Consider the following 23409-nt stretch of genomic DNA (forward strand, 5'->3'; position numbering starts at 1 on the left):
ACAAAAGTATTTTTTTACAGTCGACATTGGCAACTCTATGAAGATGTACGGTAGTGGCTTGTGGTGCAGAGCTCATCTGCCTGCTACTATGGTGGTCTGACGAGAAGTCATCGTGGATGCGCGGTAAAAGTTGCCACGCATGCGCCTATCTCAAGTCTCAAGGCCTGACAATAAACATGTGTTCCGTCAACGGTGACTCTTGTGAACTGAGGCGCTGTTGTGATGTTTCGAAGCGGTGTGTAATTGTGACGTAGTTACACATTTACTGTCTGTACTGCATTATGAACAGTTTGATAATGAATATGCATTGATTCAGAGAGTTCACATTGTCTGTCACGACTGATGTTTGTAGCTAAGAGTGTAGTATCTGTTACTCGTATCGTATCTACAAGCTGCCGCGACTTATCGTTAGACGCAGATAATAGTTAGCGTGTTAAACTGGTAAGTCTTTAACGTGTTTTAGTTGACCGATCCGGGGGATCAACACTCTTAGCCCTTCTTCGGAGACATTGGATCAAAAGCAAGCAAGCTTGAAGTTTTACGTGACTGTTGATATCGTGTTTATAGCCAACGGACCTACAGATTTACGTGGAACCCAAACCACAGGGAAATGATGTTTTATTTCAAGACACCCTTACGCATTAGCAGAGATTCGGATCGTGGTCGCTACGTGAGAAGCCAGTCACAATATAAATTATCCATCACGCCCCCAATATTCAACCACTTTCATAAAAAAAAACCGAAAAGAGAAATTAGAAATACAGAAGCAAGCACACACATTAAATACGTGAACCGGCATTTCTTCGCAGAATGTTTCCAGTTGTGCCTCCGGCCAACAAATTATTTTCGCTTGCGATTTTCTCTTTGTTCTGCCACGCAGGACTATTTTGTTTATGCTACATTTAGTTTTATTGCTAGGGGCTTTACGTCGCACCGACGCAGATAGGTCTTATGGCGACGATTGGATAGGAAAGGCCTAGGAGGTGGAAGGAAGCGGCCGTGGCCTTAATTAAGGTACAGCCCCAGCATTTGCCTGGTATGAAAATGGGAAACCACGGAAAACCATCTTCAGGGCTGCCGATAGTGGGATTCGAACCTACTACTTCCCGGATGCAAGCTCACAGCCGCGCGCCTCTACACGCACGGCCAACTCTCCCGGTACATTTAGTTTTATAACTAAGTGGTGAATAAGGGAAATGCCACCTAACCATAATGAGGGAGTATTGCGAGCCCCATGGGCTCGTAACTGGGAGCGTAGGTTGTTGACTACGGTACCCTCAGTTGAATCCTGGCATTGTTTCCACTTACTTGTGCCTAGCTTTTCGCTTTCATTTATCCTATCCGACCTCCCTTGGCCAACACTCGTTTTTTTCATACCCCGAAGGCATTGGGGCATTCGAGGGGTAGGAAGTCTTTCAGATTCACGCTCTTCATGGCCCTCGCATATCTTTGGCAGATACCTTCATTTTTCAAAATGTCCGACCCTTACCATTTCCCCCCCTCTAATTAGTGGATGCTTGCCTAGTCGTACTTCCTCTTAAAACAATATTCACCACCAGCAGCAGCCAAACTATAGGTCGTCGGATAATTTACAGAGTAATACATAAATCGAGAATTCCATAATTCCATTCCACGGCACACACATAGAGCATCAACAGACATAACCCAACAAACTGACGATAATATTTAACAATAGCTGTCTAGGCAAACTGACAAGGAACGGAAAGATATAGGAGTCCATGGAAGAATGAATAATTACACTAGTACATAGGGAACAAAAATCCAGAGCTGCCTTGGCAAAGTACAGCATTTTATTCTTTAGATCAAAGGTGGGAGTTCCAGCATTCTAACATGTCCAGCAATGAAAATAACGCCAAAGGACCAAGACAAGATTCGTAAATTCAGGAAAGCTGATGACAAGACTTCTCATTACTAAGCCGTATGTCCTGTATTTCATAACTATCACGAGAGTCACAAATATAAAATGAAATACGGAACACAATGTTGAAAATAGTTATGAGAAGTAAAGAGGTACTTAATCCTGCCAGAAAATTCTTCCTCCGCCATGCCCAGGTCGCATAATGGCTTCACCCCGTCTACAAACTACAATATGCAAAACTCGACCACATTGCTTGACGACTCAACTACATAAAAAGCAGAACAGAAGAAAGTATAAAACTCTGGCTAATCTTTCCTCTGTGACCAACTTAAGGAAAATAAAATTAAACACAATAGTTGAATACTGGTCGCATTAAAAGGAAAACAATAAAACTTAGAAAGAATGAATGAATAGATAATTGTTCTCAGACAATTAGAGGTAATAATTGCCGAATATTAAAAGCACAGAGAAGCTTAGACATAAAAGACTTCAGTTAGATAGCATAGACGTAACACAGTGAAGTGCAGGCAATTTCATATGTTTGCTATTGTAACATGTTTTTTTCCATTCTAACCCTCTATAATTCCCTATCACATGCTTTTAAAGTGCCGGAAAAATCTCGACATGATTGCTGGCTGGAAATGGTAGCATCTTCCGAATGCCATCCTTACGTCTAAGTGGTGCGTTGTTTGGTGCTGACTGGCAGAAAAGGGGAAGATATTGTGTTCGGACCTCAAAGTAGAGGTCATTTAGATAGAATTTAGAGTGTAGGAGTCTCAGATAACCTCACATTACCCTAACAGACCGATACAGGGCATCGTGCTACTTTTGAAGTTCGATAACATGGTAACAGACATTGCAGTGTGTGCTGATATTGCTGAGTGTAGAACGCACATTAAAAATATATTGCTATCATTAACATCGTTCCGGAGAGGATGAAGTAACAAAAGACTAGGAAGGAGAGGACCGTGTTCTTAATTAAGGTAATGCCCCGGAATTTGCCTGACCTGCCAATGAGAACCGAAGGTAAACAATTTTAAGGGTTACAGCGGTGGAGTCTCGAATTCGAATCAAGCTTAGAGCTTTACGCGGGTTCTATTCCCGGCCAGGTCAGGGATTTTTTACCTGGATCCGAGGGCTGGTTCGAGGTCCACTCAACATACATGATTACAATTGAGGGGATATCTGACGGTGAGATGGCGGCTCCAGTCTAGGAAGCCAAGAATAACGGCCGAGAGGATTCGTCTCGTGCTGACCACATGACATCTCATAATCTGCAGTCCTTCAGGCTGAGCAGCGGTCGCTTGGTTGGCCATGGCCATTCGGGGCTGTTACGCCATGGGTTTTTTGTTTGGTTTTTACAGCTGTATGACCTGCACCGTGTAGCCAAATCGCACGATGACGATAAATCATTCCTGCTTCTTCCTGCGGCTTCTTCTATCAAAGCAAGTGTAGCAATATTTATACTCGGTGTTACAATTCCACAATATTATAAAATGCAACAAAGAAAAGGAAGAGGAAGAAAGAAAAGAAAAACCAACCCTGTGATATTCTCATCTTTCGACGAAAGTATACACTCCATTGGATAGGTACTTAGAAAAATAAATACGTAGCCATAATACGAGCTGTAGTTTAGTCAACAGAGTGGCCTTTACACCCAAAAAGTGGGTACTTTTATAGGTTCTAAAATGTTTCAAAAATTATAACTCATAACCTTCATTCGATATTTCAATAGTTCTTTTTCATAAGTTGTATATCAACACGAATAAACCAAAAAATATTTGCAGACCAATAGGGAACATGCATGATCCGGGGTTTTAATTATAAATATGCTAATCTGATTCAAAATTGCATGCATAATTCAAAAATGTGATCAGAATGTACAAATAATAACTCCAAATATGATAAAAATCTACGAAAATGTCACGCCACACAAGTACGCGATCTCATTGGCCTGACGTCATCGTACAGGTTGACTGAATTAGCAGACGAAATAACACATAGTGTGCTGTGAGAAGCAGGATACACTTCGCGTATTTCTACTTTACGTTAGTGTCTAGTATGGTTAAATTCGAGGTCTATACATTGGATAATAATCTGAGTGGTATATTTTAGACTTAAAATGAATCCTGTGCAGACAGTGAGGCAGAAAACTTATAAATGGTGTAGAGTTCCGATGTGCAATAGCACTTCGCATACCATACCAAACAAGTTGTTTATAAACGTTCCAAAGACGCTAAAACTAGGGATAAATGGATTTTGGCGAGCTGGATAAATGCTGGTGATATATCGGAAAAGTCTACAGTTTATTTTTTTGGAAGATTTTAACGTAAGATGAATTTGTTTGAATTTTCAAATCACTTTTCCATGTCAGCTGTTCTAGTGGTAAAACTTAAAATTTTAATGTATGATGCTTTATTTAAATGCTTCAATTACATCTTGGAATATGAAAGTAATAAACAGTGCATTAAATAATGCTGATTATTAAAGTATTCTCCAAACCTAACCTATGTTTTGGGTGATCCATGTCAAGATAATAAATCAAAGGGGTTATGAACCATTTTGACAGCTCTAATTCTACCAATATATCTTGGCATGGGACAGTTATGTATGTCTTTATTGAAGAGCTTAATTGGTAAAGAAATTTAGGCTATATCTAAATACTCTATAATGTAACAAAGAATAGGCGTGTACATCATGAAAGGAAACAACGTGAATTTAACAAATGTATAACTCCACACAAAACCAATGCTTGTCTGTTGGGGTCTTATAAGTTAACAATGCTCAATTATAATAATTATCATAATATTAATGAAATAAATAACATAATTGCACACAGGTGAAAATAGTGATGTAGGTGTTTAAAATATTATCCAACTTAGCCTAAGTTTTAGGTTATAAAAGCCAAGTCAATAAACCGAAGGGTAAAAATACCGCGCGAGTTGGCCGTGCGGTTAGGAGCGCGCAGCTGTGAGCTCGCATCCGGGAGAGAGTGGGTTTTGAACCCCACTGCCGGCAGCCCTGAAGATGGTTTTCCGTGGTTTCCCATTTTCACACCAGGCAAATGCTGAGGCTGTACCTAAGGCCACGGCCGCTTTGTTCCCATTCCTAGGCCTTTCCTGTCCCATCGTCGCCATAAGACCTATATGTGACGGTGTGACGTAAAGCAAACAGCAAAAAAAAAAAAAAAAAAAAAAGTCACAGCACCCAAAGACATTCCTGTATTGAGCGACTAAAATGTCACCAGGACACTTTTCTTTCCTGATATGCTCAGCTTGTTAAAAGCCAAATGTAATTAATGTTACAGGCTTCACGCCTCGCTAACTACTTCTACGATTTTCGGAGACGCCGATGTGCAGGAATTTAGTCCTGCAGGAGTTATTTTACGTGCCAGTAAATCTACCGACACGAGGCTGACGTATTTGAGCACCTTCAACTACCACCGGAATGAACCAGGATCGAACCTGCCAAGTTGGGGTCAGAAGGCCAGCACCTCAATAGTCTGAACCACTCAGCCCGACTTGTGAAAACTAGATGAAGTCATATTTATCTTTATCATGTTTAACTTTTTCCCTCCACAAAGATTTAATTCTCTTTCATGGGCCCCGGAAGTGGGTAGGCCAGTTGTCCCAACCATAAATATATATTTTTTTGGGAATGATAGATTATAGCCCTATAGTACTATGATCTTTCTTTCTTTCCTTCTTTCTTTCTTTCTTAATCAGTTTATCCTTCAGGGTTGGTTTTCTCTCGGACTCAGCGAGGGATTTTACCTCTACCACTTCAAGGGCAGTGTCCTGGAACGTGAGACTTTGAGTATGGTGATGAAACTGGTGAGGAGGGCCATTACCTCGCCCAGGCGGCCTCACCTGTTATGCTCAACAGGGGCCTTGTTGGAGGATGGGAGGATCGGAAGGGATAGACAAGGAAGAGGGAAGGAAACGGCCGTGGCCTTAGGTGCCTGGAGGAGAAGTAGGAAAATACGAAAAACCACTTCGAGGATGGCTGAGGTGGGATTCGAAACCCTTCTACTCAGTTGACCTCCCGAGGCTGAGTAGACCCCGTTCCAGCCCTCGTACTATTTGTTTTCAACTTTCATGGCAGAGCCGGGAATCGAAACCGGGCCTCCGGGAGTGGCACACATTAACCACTACACCACAGAAGCGGACTAGTACTATAATGCTACCTATATGTTTATGTTTAGTGCTGAAATCCGATTTCTTACTTTACTAATGCTGAAAGCCCGAAAATGTAATGTTATTCTTTAATAGGGGAATCAGTCTAGAAGGAAATGTTGAAAGTGATGTGATATCTATCCAGGTTCGTTGTTATCCTAATACTATGGGTTACAGTACATTGCACGGGGTATAGTGCGCATTGGTATCACCTAAATATCACTATAAAATATGTCACAAATGGAACATAATAATTACTTTTACACATATCAAGTGAAAAATCCCCGGCAAATTAAGAAATATATGTTTTTGGGAGAATATTAATACGTACTTTACCACTTTACAAGTACATTTGGTGTTGCGCTCACAGTGACACACGTATGTCTTTTGTCTTACACTTTGAACAATTTCGTGTGTGATATCTGTGTTCACTGAAGATCTTTGCTTTCGTTTCATTCTTCACTTGTCAATGACATCTTTTCATGAATTGTATCGCGATATGCAATATTTAATAGGCGACAAAATGGTATGGCTAATGTACGTAAGAAAAATTCAGTGGACTAGTGATTTATTGGTCCAGGGATCGAGCTACTTTCGTTCGAACAGAAATAAAAATATTTATTGGTCCAGGGATCATGCTATTTTTCTTTTGACCTCCATTTTGCTGTTTGTACTGGCCAAAGATAATGAGAATCCACAGACATAGCCCTCCCATTCCACGGTGCTAGCCCTGGACCTGAAGAAAGTAACAAAAGACGGCACCAGCAGCGTAGTACGTCATAAACCAGTCCTGTCTACAAGCCTTAAGTATGTTTTCATATTTCTCAAATAACGACGGTATTTCTTAATTTGCCAGGGATTTTTCACTTGATATGTGTAAAAGTAATTATTATGTTCCATTTATGACAAATTTTATAGTGATATTTGGGTGATACCTTTGCGCATCATACCCCATTGCACGTATATAAAAGACGCCACTTACAAACTTGCTTGTTATCCGCGAATTTCTGCGGCCACAAAAGTCACTATTTTTCAAGAATGATGACATTTACACATGATAGATTGTCTGATTGTGCTGTTTTGAACCTTTCTTCTGTCATTTTTAAGTTATTCGCGATCATGAATAATAAACAATCGGCTTTTAGCAACGACTGATGCACAACGGCTGGTAGAGCTCCATGCGGTACTGGATAGTGACGTCACAGCGCGCCGCTTACGTCAGAGGCCGTTTCACTCGCCTTGCGGAAAGGCACTATTAAATATTTTTTTAATGGTAGGAAACAAGGCAACATACCACAATCTAATACGTTTACGTACTATTTCATTGGTGTACTTTTCAAAAAAAATATTTTTGAAAATGATGCATGTTCCCAATTCGTGCAAATATGTGGTCTTAAACTTTTGTTAGTTACTGTAAAGATTATAACTTAATATTAAATATAATCACAATGTTCACCGTATTAGGTATGTATTATTATCAATTGTGCCAAACTTAACAGAAATTCACGACACTCACTTCTCAGTTCAGATGGTGACTGTAACCTCAAAAATAAGACGCCAGTCAGCGATAATTTTCCAGCTGTAAGATGTATGGACCCTGCTATCTGTGATGAGTGCATATTCGATGACGTTAGCTACTTCCAAAGATTTTTCAATCATTTCTAAATGCGGTGTTAGTTTTTATTACTTATATGTAAAGTTTCAAACAGAATATCCCGAGAAGAAACTACCTTATGATACATTCATCATTCGACTTTTATGCCAATATATACTCTAATGGATAGTTATTTAGGAACAAAAATAAAGTATCTATGCGCCTTCTGTAGTTTAGAGAACAGGATGGTTTTATACCCAAAAGTGAGGTATTTTTATACGTTCTCAAAATGTTTGAAAAAATATAATACTTAAACTTCATTCGATATTTCAAAGGTTGCTTTTCATATTGTGTATATTAACACTAATAAGCCATAAAATATTTTGCAGACCAATTCGTACAATACATGTAGGACCAGGAGTTCATTAACTGATTTTCGCTGGTGGTCTTAAATTTTTGTTAGGTACTGTATGTTACGTTTAGAATAGTGTGGAAATTTACCATTGAGTGTCTAAGGAATTAATATTTTTATATTGTCACCCGTAATTATATTATGGAAGTAAATCCATATTAATAATATCTCAAGGAATGACACATTTTGGATAATTGCAGAGTTGAAGAGGCATTTACTGCTGCATTTCTCGTATAGAATTATATTTCGAATTCACATAATTTGACAATATTTGACTAAATATAGGTTATCCTAATAAAGAGTATCTTTTGAAATACCATGCTACATACTCTCATGGTCGTGAGCGTCGCCAGATGTAGATTTCGATAACCCGAGTTTCCTAACCGATGATGAGCTTAAGATGAGTGTTGTTTTAAGGGGCATACGTTTACTAAAAGTTACAGCAGAAGCTTCAGGGGAAAGCTTTAGCATATGCTATGCTTGTTATTTCTTAATGTATCCAGAATTCTTGCATCAGTCTCGATGACACCTGGTTGTTTTTGTAAGGGTAATTAGTCTGTTGACTGGTGTGATGCAGCTCTCAATGCCACATTATCCTGCACTAACCTTTCCATTTTTAAACAACTACTATTCTACATCTGTCTTTATCTGTTTGCCATATCCATAAATTGGTCTACCCCTACACTTCCCTCAGAATCTAAATAACTGAATATGTTTTCGATGTCTCACAAAGTGTTCTATTAATCTCTCTCTTCTTCCGGTCACGAAATCACTACCATCTCTCCTACTCAATTCAGCCTCTCTTCACATGTGATCCAATGTACTCATACATTCCTCAGCATTATTCTGTAATCTACGATTTCTTATACCTACATAATATTCGGGGGTGATATTTGGGGACACAAAAACACCCTTCAAAGATGACTTAAGAGTCATACACGCAGGCAGAAATACATTTGCACCCGTTTAAAAATTTCTTAAAATACGTCCAACACCTTCCAATATTTTTAAAATTATGATCATAATTATAGACAATCCGATGATATTTAAAAAGAAATGTGTAATGTGTTACTCAAACCTCTTGAAAGTAGATCTCACTAACGTAACAAAACTAATATTTAGTTCTTAATCATAAATAAGGATGCAAAATTATAGAGGTTAAGCAAATTAATTTTAGTCATATTTAGAGATATGTTGTTTACTAATAATTATATGTACGATAGACTGTTTATATCATTCTATAAATTGTATAACGGTGTTGTATAATATGGTTTGGCAGAATAGCAGCCTTCATATTTTCTTACAAGTTGCTTTACGTCGCAACGACACAGATAGGTTTTGTGGCGGCGATGGGGCAGGAAAGAGCTAGGAGTGGGAAGGAAACGGCCGTGGCCTTATAGTAAAGGCAATAAACTAAACTAATTATTACTACATGAATGTTAGACACGGCGTGTAAGCATATGCATTCGCTGACTTGAAAATAAAATTACCGATTCCTCTAGCATTCAACACATTATGTATAAAGCTGATAGTAACTCGTGTATACATTTCTAAAATCATCAGGATGGATTCCCTTCTGAAGACGAATGAAAATAAACCTTGGAAAATAATTTACTTTACAAATAGGGAAAATTAGTTCAGCTGTAAAAGCAGATATAGAATTTATGTGAATTCTTAAACTTTGAGAGAACGGTCAAGGAGTTTTCCATGCCCTTTTGCTTTACTAAAGGGAACATTGAATGCAAGGGATTGTTTCAGACTTACAGCAAAAATATTAATATCACCAGCTACCACGTATCAAATTAAGGTAAACAAAAATGAGCTGTAAGCTATGACCCGACAAATTTGGATGTGGAAATGAATGTCTAGCTGTATAGGGTGGATATCAGATGAAGCCGATACGGCCACGAGCATTCTCCAGTGTAATTAAAGAGGCCATCACTCTCTCCTGACAGACCAATTCGCACTACTGTGCATAACAGACTTAGCTACAGTGTGTATCAAAACATGAACTTCAGCTTACTGATAATTGTATCTACCAGCAACTACCCCTTCCTCCGTCGAATGGTCAATGGTAATACATACAAGAGGAGGAATATTACAAAATAAATACCCGGGGATTTTTACTCTGACCGTGGAATGGCTATTATTATTATTATTATTATTATTATTATTATTATTATTATTATTATTATTATTATTATTATTATTATTATTATTATTATTATTGGTAGCAAAATTAAAACGAATCACCTGCCATAAATTATAGTAGAACATTTTGTAACTCAGAAGTAGGCTAATTATCCGAACTTTTAAGACATTCATCCCACTGGGTAATCAACGGTCAACGGTCAACGCCATTCCGGCTGGCGGGATATCAAAGGAACCATCAATGTACCTAATCACACACGTTGTCGCCCGATGCAAACCGATGCCCACGAATGTTTTTCTTGAGCTCAAGCAGGGGTTCACAAGCAATGCGCAGTGCTATGAAGTGTGTTGCAGAAACTGAGGCACACCATAACGTCAAAACATCCGCGCGTGCTATCGAACAGCACTTTCCTTCATGACAATGCCCACCCGCACACTGACGACGTTTTCAGAAATACGCTTCAGAAATTTCGGTGGGAAACGTTTCAATAGTTCTGGTGATTACTTTTGAGGTACGAAATGTTCTATCACACTTTTTGGCAGATGGCCAGTTTTCATTTGACTGTCCCTTATATTATTGACACTGACGTGCTAATAATTACTTGAATCATTGTATTAATGTTTAATGCATTGATCATCATAGACCTGGCCAGAGAGAGCGTGTTCCACTTTAAGTGGCCCACTCCACCCATTCAGAGTGGGGAATGAAGTAATTTAGTCAACTCGTTCGTTCCTTAATGACGGACCTGTAAGTTACTTCGGTCTCCTCGCTTTCCTGAAAAATGCCAATAGCTTTCTTTCAGTTGGTGTTCTGGTACATACTTTTCGTATGACTTTTAGTGCCGGGAGTGGCCGAGGACATGTTCTGCTCGCCTGGTGCAGGTCTTTCTATTTGGCACCTATGGGTGACTTGTGCTTCTGAATGTGGAAAGTGGTGGTAATGAGGCCGGGAGAGGGTGAAACCCGGTGTCGGCACGTAGCCTGTTCCTGTTGCATAACACCAAGGGGTCTGCTCTAAGCTTTACGTCCCCATCCGACGGACTAATTACCATCAATAGCGTAATATGCCCTCACTCCATATGGACACTACGGAGAGATTTGGAATTTAGTCCAGGCTATTGGAACGCAATCTAGTGATTAGAGATTGTATACCACAGAGGTGCTTACGCTGGGCATTCCGACCCCTGGGCGCCCGGCACTGTAAGTGGGCGGACTGGCAGGCGATGAGCGCAGCGCACGCTATGCAACCACAGTGACGTTGTGGCTACGTCACAGGCCGTGAAGGTTGGGCAAAGTTCTCCCAGTCACTCTCGATCACTGCGGCGATACACGAGTTTGAAATGGAGGCAGAAAATAATGAAAGAAAGAGGGCAGAAATCCATGACATTTTCAATTTGCATTGTAAGAAATAAGTTATTTATATTCATTGCAGTTTATGTATTTTGACCGGATACAATAAAGAGTTAGGCCTACAACCTCATATACTTTATAATGTACGTATACAATTTTCACTATTAAATTTTAAGAGGTGCTTTAGAAACAGTTCTAATATAATATGGAGTTAAAGAGGATCAGCAAGGATACTGTTTATACCATTCTATAAATTGTATAAAACAAAACCAAACCCCTATGGCACTACAGCCCTTGAAGGGCCCTAGCCTACCAAGCGACCGCTGCTCAGCCCGAAGGCCTGCAGATTACGAGGTTTCGTGTGGTCAGCACGACGAATCCTCTCGGCCGTTATTCTTGGCTTTCTAGACCGGGGCCGCTACCTCACCGTTAGATAGCTCCTCAATTCTAATCACGTAGGCTGAGTGGACCTCGAACCAGCCCTCAAGTCCAGGTAAAAATCCCTGACCTGGCCGGGAATCGAACCCGGGGCCTGCGGGTAGGAGGCAGGCACGCTACCCCTACACCACGGGGTGTTGTATAAATTGTATAACGGTATTGTATAATATGGTTTGGCGTAATAGCAGGCTTCACTTCGCTCAGTTGTGGAAGAGAGCTTCGAAATCACAATCGAACGTTAATGCTCCCCCGCTTCCCTGCAAAGTGCGTTCGCCCTCTCACTTCACTGTGACAAATGCTTGCCACGCAAGCTGCCCGCATTTACATCACGCCAGCCCGGCCGCACTGGGCTAGCCTCAATGGCCGCCCACCTGAGCACTTCTGGTATACAACCACCTCTCCTACCTGGCGGTCAACATTCTCAAGGTGAAAATGTTTTAAACCAAGGGGACTCGAACTGGCCAACCACGGTGTCACACCATACAGACTTGACGCCTTAGCGATCATGGCCACCAGGCGGGCGGGGTTCTGGTAAGGATAGATTATACACAAATAGAAAGTATGCTATAGTGTTATAGTGCTGAACATCTATAATAAATAGTAATCAGACAACAAGTCATATTAATCGCCAAAGATAAAAAGATATCTGCAAAGAGTATGACTGCATGGATAACCTACCAACAACCACATGTCATATTAAATTGGTGAGACAATCAGTTTGTAACTTTTTCAGCAGTTTCTGGCACTATTAAGTAAAATCCATTGAGAATTTCTGGCGTACACTGTACGCTAAACAGTTACTTGCTATGCTGTCAAAAGTGAAATACACGAAATATTGAAAAGCAAATATTCTTACCCTTGTTCTCGTTCAAATCATTATTCCTGCGGAACTTAATTGCGCGGCACTATCTTACAAAAACGATGGCATTCTAATACTTGCCTGAGAATACTCACTTTGTACAAGGGACATATACACACGACATGCCAGTGTTTAAGATGCGTAAATATCATCTGGGGAGTAAAACCAAAAAGAAGGAGAGAGAGAGAACGTACCATCCGTCATAACGATCTCTAGAAATTATTACGAGGGTTGACTAAACGTAACTCTCTCCCGCTTTCCTTATTTTTAAGACATATTTTGAATACTTGTATAATTGACTAAACGTAACTCTCTCCCGCTTTCCTTATTTTTAAGACATATTTTGAATACTTGTATAATTGACTAAACGTAACTCTCTCCCGCTTTCCTTATTTTTAAGACATATTTTGAATACTTGTATAATTGACTAAACGTAACTCTCTCCCGCTTTCCTTATTTTTAAGACATATTTTGAATACTTGTATAATTGACTAAACGTAACTCTCTCCCGCTTTCCTTATTTTTAAGACATATTTTGAATACTTGTATAATTGACTAAACGTAACTCTCTCCCGCTTTCCTTATTTTTAAGACATATTTTGAATACTTGTATAATTGACTAAACGTAACCCTCTCCCGCTTTCCTTATTTTTAAGACATATTTTGAATACTTGTATAATTGACTAAACGTAACTCTCTCCCGCTTTCCTTATTTTTAAGACATATTTTGAATACTTGTATATTTACTCAAAGCTGCAAAACAATTGCACTTTCAAGATTTACATTCTAATTTAAATAAGAGCTGTTCCCTGCATGTAACTGAAATACTGTTAATTATCATAGAAAGGGCCGGCCTTGCGGTGTAGGGGTAGTGTGCCTGACTCTTATCCGGAGGCCCCAGGTTCGATTCCCGGGCAGTTCAGGGATTTTTGCCTCATCTGAGGGCTGGTTAGAGGTTTACTCGGCCTACGTGATTACAATTGAGAAGCTACCTGACGGTGAAGTAGCGGCCCCAGTCTAGAAAGCCAAGAAGAACGGCGTAGTGGATCCGTCGTGCTGACCACACGACACCTCGTAATTTGTAAGCCTTCAGGCTTAGCAGCGGTCGCTTGTTAGGCCAAGGCCTTTCGAGGCTTTGCGCCAAGGGCGGGGCGGGGACTTAGGCTGCTTCGATTTTGGCAAGACTTCTTGTCAGGTAGATATTCGTTTCTAACACCCCTGTTGTCATATTCTATAACAATAATGACATCAAACATACATTGTAACGTCTGGTATGTGAATATTAATTTGATAGATGGGGTTTCAATGGTCGTACAGCATACCTAGAGACCTTAGCTATTCAGGATATGTCAAATCGAAGTTATATTTCATCTGTAGGCGTAGCCATGAATTATACTGTCAGGCGACCCCTCAAAAGAAAGTGAATAACGGTGCATCCGTGTGTCGTTGTGAGGTACACAGACTACTGCGGTCATTTGAGCACCTTGTATTAAACCAGCACATCGCATGAGACATCTTAATGAGATTCAAGTCACAAGGGCCGTCACTTTGATCCAGGAAGGATGGACTTTTCGTCGTGTTGCTGTGGATCTCAATGTCTCTCCGTCAGTTATTCCACGCTTGTGGAATTACTACAATGAGACAGATCAGTTCACAAGAAGGGTTGGACAAGGTCGTGGACGCATGACAACCCCACAGGATGACCGGTATCTGACCATCTGTGCGTTGCGGCGTCGTTCAACAATTATCAGAGTACTGTAACCAGACCTCAGGAGGGTCACTGGAGTCACGGTGTCTGACCAGACAGTAAGGAACAGGGTAGGAGAAGTGTCCTTACGACCCAGACGTCCTGTTCCAGTACCCCGTTTACCGCAGCAACATCGCGCAGATCGCCTTCTGTTTGCCCGTACCCACGTCAACTGGCAACTTCGCCAATGGAGACCTGTGTTGTTCACAGACGAGTCAAGATTTCCCCTGATACAGCGTGATGGACGTCAACGTGTATGGAGACGCCGTGGTGAGCAGTACATGCCAAATGTTGTCCAGAAAGGCGACCGATTCGGACAAGATTTGCGATGGTATGGGGTGGCATCAGTATTGATGGCCGTACGGATCTTGTCGTCGTCCGTGGTAATCTTACCGCTGCGGGGCACATCGAGCAGATACTGCTACAGCGTGTTTTGATTGCTGCATACGGTGTTGGCCCTGAATTCGTACTCATGCACGACAATACCAGTGCTCATGTAGCGCATCACCAGAGCTGTCTTGCGAGAACTGGACATGTAAGATATGGAATGGCCAGCAGTGAGTCCCGAACTTAATCCCATCGAGCATATGTGGGATAGGCTTGACAGACGTGTTCGTGTGCGTCCTGTTCCACCACAGACTCTCCAAGACTTCGAACAGGCTCTCATTGAAGAATGGGACCCGATACCGCAACCTGACCTCCGTCGACTTATGCGGAGCATGCCACTCAGGTGCCAAGCTGTGATAAGTACTCTTGGAGGACATCCACCAAACTGAAGCTCTCCAACTGTGATAAAATCCACCCTGGAGGACTGTTATCACTTTGTTTTCGCCCCTATTTGGACATTTCCGTTTGTGTTCTGAAAATGAACGCGAGTCCATCGATGTTCTTTTGTATACTCCAACGGTAAAGAATAAAGGTTTAGTTGGTAATATACCTGGGTGTGAGGTATTGTTTTGTGGAGCATGGCATACGTTCAAAAATATGTTCCCCTAATTTTTTGAACTGTGTATATTATTCGAATGAAATATTGCACAGTAGAAGTGCACATTCTAGACAGTCCACTTTTCTACCGTCCATCATAAGTGTGCCAGTATTGACAATCACACTTACGGCATCCTCGAAAGGAGAATTCATTTTCTATTAAACTTCGTGCAATGGAAATGCTTTCTGTAAGTTTCCAAATATTTCAGCTACTAGTCCTTATGACATGAAATCACCGAGTGAGTTGACCGTGCGGTTAGGGTCGCGAAACTGTGAGCTAGCATTCGGGAGATGGTGGTTCCGAATCCCATCGTCGGCAGCCCTGAAGATGGTTTACCGTGGTTTCCCATTTTCACACAAGGCAAACGCTGGAGCTGTACTTTAACTAAGGCTATGGCCACTTCCTTCCCAATACTAGACTTTTGCCGCCTTTGCGTTGCGAAAACCTTGTTTGTATTAGTGCAACGTTAAACCACCAGAAAAAAAATATGAAACTGAAATTACCTCTGATTATTTAACAGTATGTTGACTGACTCTCTAATTATAACATAAGTTATAGGATTATAGATAACAACACTGTTAAGTAATTTCACTCCTGAATCTTGATATGTACTCAAAACAATATCATAGCTATCTGATCGTTCTTTTCCTTCCTTCATTAACAGAAATTTGCCTTCTTCACATTTCAATCACATTCGAACTGCCTACATCTTCGGTGTTCTGGATGCAAACAAGACTCTAGTTCGACGTGGGTGTCAATCCTGTGATTTTTAGGTAGGGGACATACAGTCTGCTGCAGGATACGAACCAAAGGGATATTTTGTTTCAAAATTAAGGGACATTATTATTATCTGATTACCAATAGCCGAGGGTACAGGTGTGCCGGCGGAAGGTGACAATGCCGGCGTTGCGGCGACATTGGGTGCGGGGCCAGCACGGAACAATACGGAACCGATACCCCCGACGGCATGTTGAAGCTTGGGACAAGGGACCTGCTTAGAAGAAAACCTAGCTAACAATGAAGAAGGCAGCTAGAATGATATGGATGTAGAAAGTGTGATAATTTTCCCCAGATATATATATATAAAGAGCGAAGCCGCTGAGTGAGTCTCGAGTGAGTTACGAAACGATCATGGATCAGTAACGAGCCATTCGGGAGCGCATCAGCAAGTAGTATCCGCCTTTGTGGTGTAGTGGTTAGTGTGATTACCTGCCACGCCTGGAGCCCCGAGTTCGATTCCCGGCTCTGCTACGAAATTCGAGAAGTGGTACGAGGGCTGGAACGGGGTCCACTCAGCCTCGGGAGGTCAACTGAGTAGAGATGGGTTCGATTCCTTCCTCAGCTATCCTCGAAGAGGTTTTCCACTTCTCCTCCAGGCAAATGCCGGGATGGTACCTAACTTAAGGCCACTGCGGCTTCCTTCCCTCTTACTTGACTGTCCCTCTCAATCTTCCCATCTCCAACAAAGCCCCTGTTCAGTTTAGGCAAGGTACTGGTCCTGCTCCCAAGTTGTATCCCCGACCAAAAGTCTCACGCTCCAGGACACTGTCCTTGAGGCGGTAGAGGTGGGATCCGTCGCTGAGCCCGAGGGAAAATCCAACCCTGGAGGGTAAACGGATTAAGAAAGAAAGAAAGAAAGAAAGAAAGAAAGAAAGAAAGAAAGAAAGAATCAGTGACTAGTGGCACGATCGTGATTACGTTAAGTGCGGCATTTTGTGACGTGGAATGCTTTGGATATTACACTGCGCTATGAGAGGCCGTGTTGGGTAGCAGGAGTTCAATGTCCCATAGGGCTGTGTTTTCGACCACATTCGTGAGTACGAACTGGTGAAGTGGAAAGTTCGAAAGCAAGTGCACTTGTACATTTTATCATTTGCTATTTGTTTTACGTCACACAAGGAGGTGTTACGGTTAGAACCCCATCTCGGCAATTTTGAAGATGATTTCCGAGGTTTCATATTTTCACACCGGCTACATGCTGCAGTTGAACCTTAATTAACCTTATTTAAAACCACTGTTGCTTCTTTCTCGGTCCCAGCCCTCCTCTGTTCCGTCCTTGTTGTGAGACTTGTTGTGTCAGTGTGGTATAAAACAACTTTCTTTTTCAACTCGAAATAAATGTCTACCTTATTAAGTCGTTTCTTCAAGTATATACTGTATACTGTAGTACATGCCGAAGGTATATTATGTAGACTACAGAAAGAGGATCAAAGTCACTTACTGACATTCGTAGAACAGTTTATCGGCAACTCCCCTATGATCACGAGTTAAATTCCATTCTCTCACCTAACATTTCCTTTTCGCCTTTCGACGTCTTTCTCTTTCTTGGCGTAGTAGAGTAAGTGATATGCAATATGCGTATAGCACTTCATTCTTCTTCTTCTTCTACCGCTTTACCTACACTTGGGGGGTTGCGGGTGCGAACTGTGGCACGCATATGGATTTCGCCATGTTTTACGACCGGATGCCCTTCCTGACGCCAACCCTACATGGATGGATGTAATCACTATTGCGTCTTCCTGTGGTGGTCGGTAGAGTAGTATGTTGTCCGAAAATGAAGAGGAAAATGTTGGGACAAACACCCAGTTCCCGAGCCAAAGGATTAATCAGATGTGATTAAAATCCCCGACCTGGCCGGAAATCGAACCCGGAATCCTCTGAACCGAACGCCTCAACGCTGACCATTCAACCAAGGAATCAGACGCGCATAGCACTTACTTATTCCAATATAAGTGGTCCGTTATTGGAAATTATAAGTTTTCCGGCTAACTCTTTCTTGGTTGCCAGCGTTTCGCCCCAGTGTGCTAATTTGGGCTCATCAGTTGGTAACTAGTACACCTACCGAGACGCATGGCTAGTGCAAAACGTGGGGGCCACTGGGTACGCTACTTGGAACCACAGGCAGTGCCAATTCACTATGAGACTTGATCCCTTTTACAGAAAATGATGCCTGCTAGGCTGTCAGGTGGTACAGTTTCTCATTCGCATAGGGAACCTGAAATATTTCATTACTTCATTACCTCTTTACCAAGAAACATGCTTTCCAAATCACACTCAGCAGCAGACCAGAAAAGTTGCATGGACGTAAATAATGTTATTTGCTTTATGTCCCACTAACTACTTCTACGGTTTTCGGAGCATGAACGTAAAACCGAGCCATAAACATCGCGTAGTGTTAACATTTTATGCAGCATTTCTTTTCGCAAGCCACTTTTTGAGGGTTGCAACAAGGAAGAACGTTAAGTTGGATGTTGTCTGTAAACAGTACGCAGCGCATTTGTTGCGCGATAGAATAGTTGCATGCAATTTAAGTTGCGTGTTGGACGAGTACCCTTATTATGGTCCGCAAATATTGTGACCAACTGTTGAAGGAAGGAATGCTTGCTAGGGGCTTTACGTCGCACCGACACAAATAGGTCTTATGGCGACGATGGGATAGGCAAGGCCTAGGAGTTGGAAGGAAGCGGCCGTGGCCTTAATTAAGGTACAACCCCAGCATTTGCCTGGTGTGAAAATAGGAAACCACGGAAAACCATCTTCAGGGCTGCCGACAGTGGGATTCGAATCTACTATCTCCCGGATGCAAGCTCAGAGCCGCACGCCTCTGCGCGCACGGCCAACTCGCCCGGTGAAGGAAGGAATGAAAGGGAAGACACACCGGCCGAGAGATAGTGGGTTCAAGCCTCACTGTCGGCAGCCCTGAAGATGGTTTCCCGTGGTTTCCTATTTTCACACCTTATTCAGGCCACGGTCGATTCCTTCCCACCCCTAGGCCTTTCCTATTACATCGTAGACCTATCAGTGTTGGTGCGACGCAAAGCAAGTAGTAAAATATAAAATAAAAAGGAGGCAGGAAAGTGAAAAGGGGGGAATCCACAAATTTGGGAGACAACTACATTTTCGGGAGTAATTTTAAAACGACAAATATTTTAACGTTTTCAAAAGCATTGTGTCATCACATTCCCATTTGTTTGACCAAGAGTACTCTTACTGAAGTAATAAGAAAAAATAATGCATTTTACTAATCGTTATTCTACAATTTCTTTTCCAGTCTCTGGGTTAAAGATCCCTTTATCGGTGAGATTTACTGAACGTCTTCTTGCAATGTTTATAAAACGATAAGTACAGCGTGTTGGTTTCCCACTTTGCTTTATATGCACATATATAGTTTCCCCTTTTGCCTTCTCGGATTTCAATGATGGCTTTGATTTTCGTAACGAGGTAGAAGTACAGTCATCAATATCCGACGCCGAATCCATTTCAAAAATCACAGAGGCATAAAGAAAAACACCGGCCAATACAAGACGTCTGTGATGATGCGCTTCGGGCTACAGGATTGCCACACACGCCACTCCACGGTCTAATGCCTATTGTTCACGTTAAAATGTTTCGTAAAATTTGTTGTACAATTAATTTTATAAAATTTTGGTAAAAACAAGTTGTGTTGCTCACGGTAAAATTATTTTTAAAAATCAGTCGAAGCACCAGGATGGCCATCTAAGAACTCACTTCTGAACTAAGATTTGTATGTGCTGCCACCTATCGATAAACTTTTAAACCAAGAATCAGCTGTTCAACTTACAGTGTGTTTGAGAGTATGGCTCCAACAAACAAAGCGAAACTTGCTGCTTTAACTGCACTTATATGTTGTACAGTGGTAAAAAGGAAGAAAATAAATGCCAAGAAATGCTGGACTCGGGATTGGATCAAAAGAAGAGAATAAGGTAGAGGATTGCTGTCCTTGGTCGAAAATTAGTTGAGGTTACAAGACCAGCATTCATATAGAGATTCGGCGATTGTGTTTTCTGCCTCTCTTCTTGCATTTCTGTTGTGGTAAAGTGGTGTTTTAACTTCGTACAAACAAGGATATTTCTGGTATTCGTCAGTAAAACACTGCTTCCTTAGTCCACCCGGATCCTGCCATTTTAGAAAGAAGTGTTTGTTTACAATCGAGCTTCACAATCTTCTCACGACGTAGCGCCAACATCATCGTGATGTCAGCTTCGCTGATTGGTTCGTTTCGTAAAATTAATTTTACGGAATAGAACATGTCCTATTTTATGAAAAGTTTTATCAAATGTTTTATATAACTTGAATTTGAGCGCGAGCAACAGAAATTTTATAAAATTAAATTATTGTACAGTAAATTTGACAGAAAATTTTACCTTGAGCTACAGGCATAACGGTAACGCGGTACTCGGAAGGTAGGGCTATGCGGAACGCTTCTCCAAACATGGTATGAGCTGCTTCTTTGCACTTTCAAAGCTGATACTGCTGGCAACGGTTACGCTAAGTAGATAGCCTGACAGTTGCATATTGTGAACATTTGTACCGATGATCTCCCGGGCGGGACATTTTCAAAATTCGTTAAAATGAGGGACGTTCCCCAAAATGCGGGTTGGTCGGTCACCCTATCCGCAAACGCCTGAAAAAGAGCGAAGACGAAGAGTTTCTGTTCGTTTTAAACTATGAGGACAGATTGTAAGAACACGTATTTTGTGTGCATGCGTTTGCTAATAACATGCGGGAAGTATTATTACACTTTTTATTATTTTCTTTTTCTTGACTGTTATTGTGCAGTTCCATCACGTTTTATAAATACATAAGTTCCCCTCCCTCACCACTCCACCTGTGACAAAACTCGGGAGACATTGCTATGCCCGGATTTATTTTCTATGGGTGTTGGTGACCTTAATTAGAACAGTGGCCCAACCAGGACGTTCGGGCTGTTACCCGGTTTCTCAACGTGGAGAATGTGCCAGCTGCGCAATTTCATTGTCAGTTGGTGGAAGTCTATGTCGAAAGTGTGACGATGTGGCAATCTGCCTTCGTAGAGTAACGGTTAGTGTTATTAGGTGCCGTCCTCGGAGGCTCGTGTTCAATTCCCGGAACTGTCAGAGATTTCAGATTCGCAGGATGTCTGGTGTATGACTGAAATCATACATACAACACACCTCCTTTGGGGGTGTACCTGAAAAGAGATGCGAATTTACATTTACTGGGTGTGACAAAACGGAGCTCCAAATGTTGGTTGGAGGATTTTAGAACATCCACTGTACAGTCCTGATCTAGTTCTACGTGCTTTTCATCTCTTTCTGTCTTTAACAGAACCTCTTGCGGTGTACATATTTCAAAATGATGATGATAATAATGATAATGGTGATGATGTGATGATGATGATGTTGATGATGATGATGATGATGATGATTAAGGTGATGATGTCAAACCAGCGAAGGAATTGTAGCTCAACAGTCAGGGCACCATTTTTCACGAGATTGGCAACGAGAAACGTGTTGCACGGTTAGAAAAATAACTCAATACCTCAATCACTACAGAGACTACTTGCAAACGTAACTTAAAGTGCTTAGTGAGAAATGCAGTGCATGATGTTTTATGTACAAACGATTATATAATACGAGAAAAATACATTGTAAACTTTCTTCTGGGATACCTTTTGTAGTTATGTTTAACGGTAAAATAAGTAGCTAGAATGGTGGCACAATTTCCCTGAGAGAACCGCTACACTGGTTATAATTTATAATGGAACAAAAATAAAGCTCCTTACCTTCATATAGTTAATGGCTACAGTGTTGCTGGAACTGCACGGACGCCCTTGATATCTGTGGGAAGAATAAACACGTGTGTAAGCACCAGTAACTCAGTTACAATACCTCGCTGCTGGTGGAACAGAGAATGTACATAATGTTTACCGTATTTGAGCTGTTTTTGAGTTAAAACAATTTATCAACATTCTTGAGAATCTAAGTCGTAATGATGAAAATCATTTCAGATTCTCTCCAAACTTTCTTTTCGTAATCTGTTTTACGCCGCACCGACACAGGTAGGTCTTTTGGCGACGATGGGATAGAAAAGGGTTAGGAGTGCGAAGGAAGTAACTAGTGGCCCTAAGTTAGGTACCATTTGCTTGGTGTAAAATTGACAAACAAGAGAAAACCATTTTCAGGGCTGCCGACAGTAGGGTTCGAACCCATAATCTTCCGAACGCAAGTTGAAAGGCAGTGACCCGAAATGCACAGCCACTTGCTTGGTCTCTCCAAGCTAGACAGAATATTATTTTCATATTATTCTGATATCCATTATTTGATTAGTCCCTCCTATATATATTATTTTTCTATGCTTATATTTTATATTACAGATTTCAATTAACTTTAATTGACCGATAAAACCCACGTATTGTTTCATGCTGTAATAACATTTACAGCCTTCGGGAGCTTTGTGGCCGAACTTATTCAAGGTTGAAAGATTCATTTTACATTTCTATGATTTTATTCCTAAGGTCTCTCAACTTGGGACCATGCAGTAAAGGTCACCGGGCACCTTGCAGAGTTTGGAATTACTTTCACTTATTTCACCTTCATCTTTCTTATCTGCCATATATCGGTCAGCTTTCTCTCTCTTCTGACCCCGATGGGAATAGGCTTTCAGAGACAAAGGGAGGTTTCAGTTTCACCCTCTTCGTGCGCTCATTCCTTTTCTTGTCGATACCTACATATAAGTAGTCGATGTATACCGGTATACTTGTTTTATTACGTATCATATAGGCTAGTCTATAGGCATAGTAACTTATGTATTCGTTATGGTGTATTATTTCCCAATAGTTTTTAACTATTATGCTTCATACTATAACCTTTCAACTTATTCTGAGCCAAATATGAGGGAATTATTGAAGTTCATGATAACATAAAAGTCAGTTGAAATCATAAAAGGCATATATGCAGCCAATTTATATTTTTAGATATCTCGATAATTCGGAGCAACTCACTCAGTTGAGTGTTACATTTAAGTAAATATTTGATAT

General features: G+C 41.1%; 1 protein-coding gene across 1 annotated transcript in view; it reads right to left on the reverse strand.

The window, feature by feature from the left end:
* Positions 1-22212, reverse strand: part of LOC136874643 (FMRFamide receptor) — a 483043-nt gene extending 460831 nt beyond the window's left edge. Inside the window, exon 1 of the mRNA XM_067148280.2 lies at positions 22156-22212. The gene's annotated coding sequence lies outside the window, so the exon portion shown is untranslated. The remainder of the gene's footprint in view (positions 1-22155) is intronic.
* Between the last annotated feature and the right edge of the window lie 1197 nt (positions 22213-23409).

The sequence above is a fragment of the Anabrus simplex genome, chromosome 1 (genome assembly GCF_040414725.1).
Source record: "Anabrus simplex isolate iqAnaSimp1 chromosome 1, ASM4041472v1, whole genome shotgun sequence".
Lineage (NCBI taxonomy): Eukaryota > Metazoa > Arthropoda > Insecta > Orthoptera > Tettigoniidae > Anabrus > Anabrus simplex.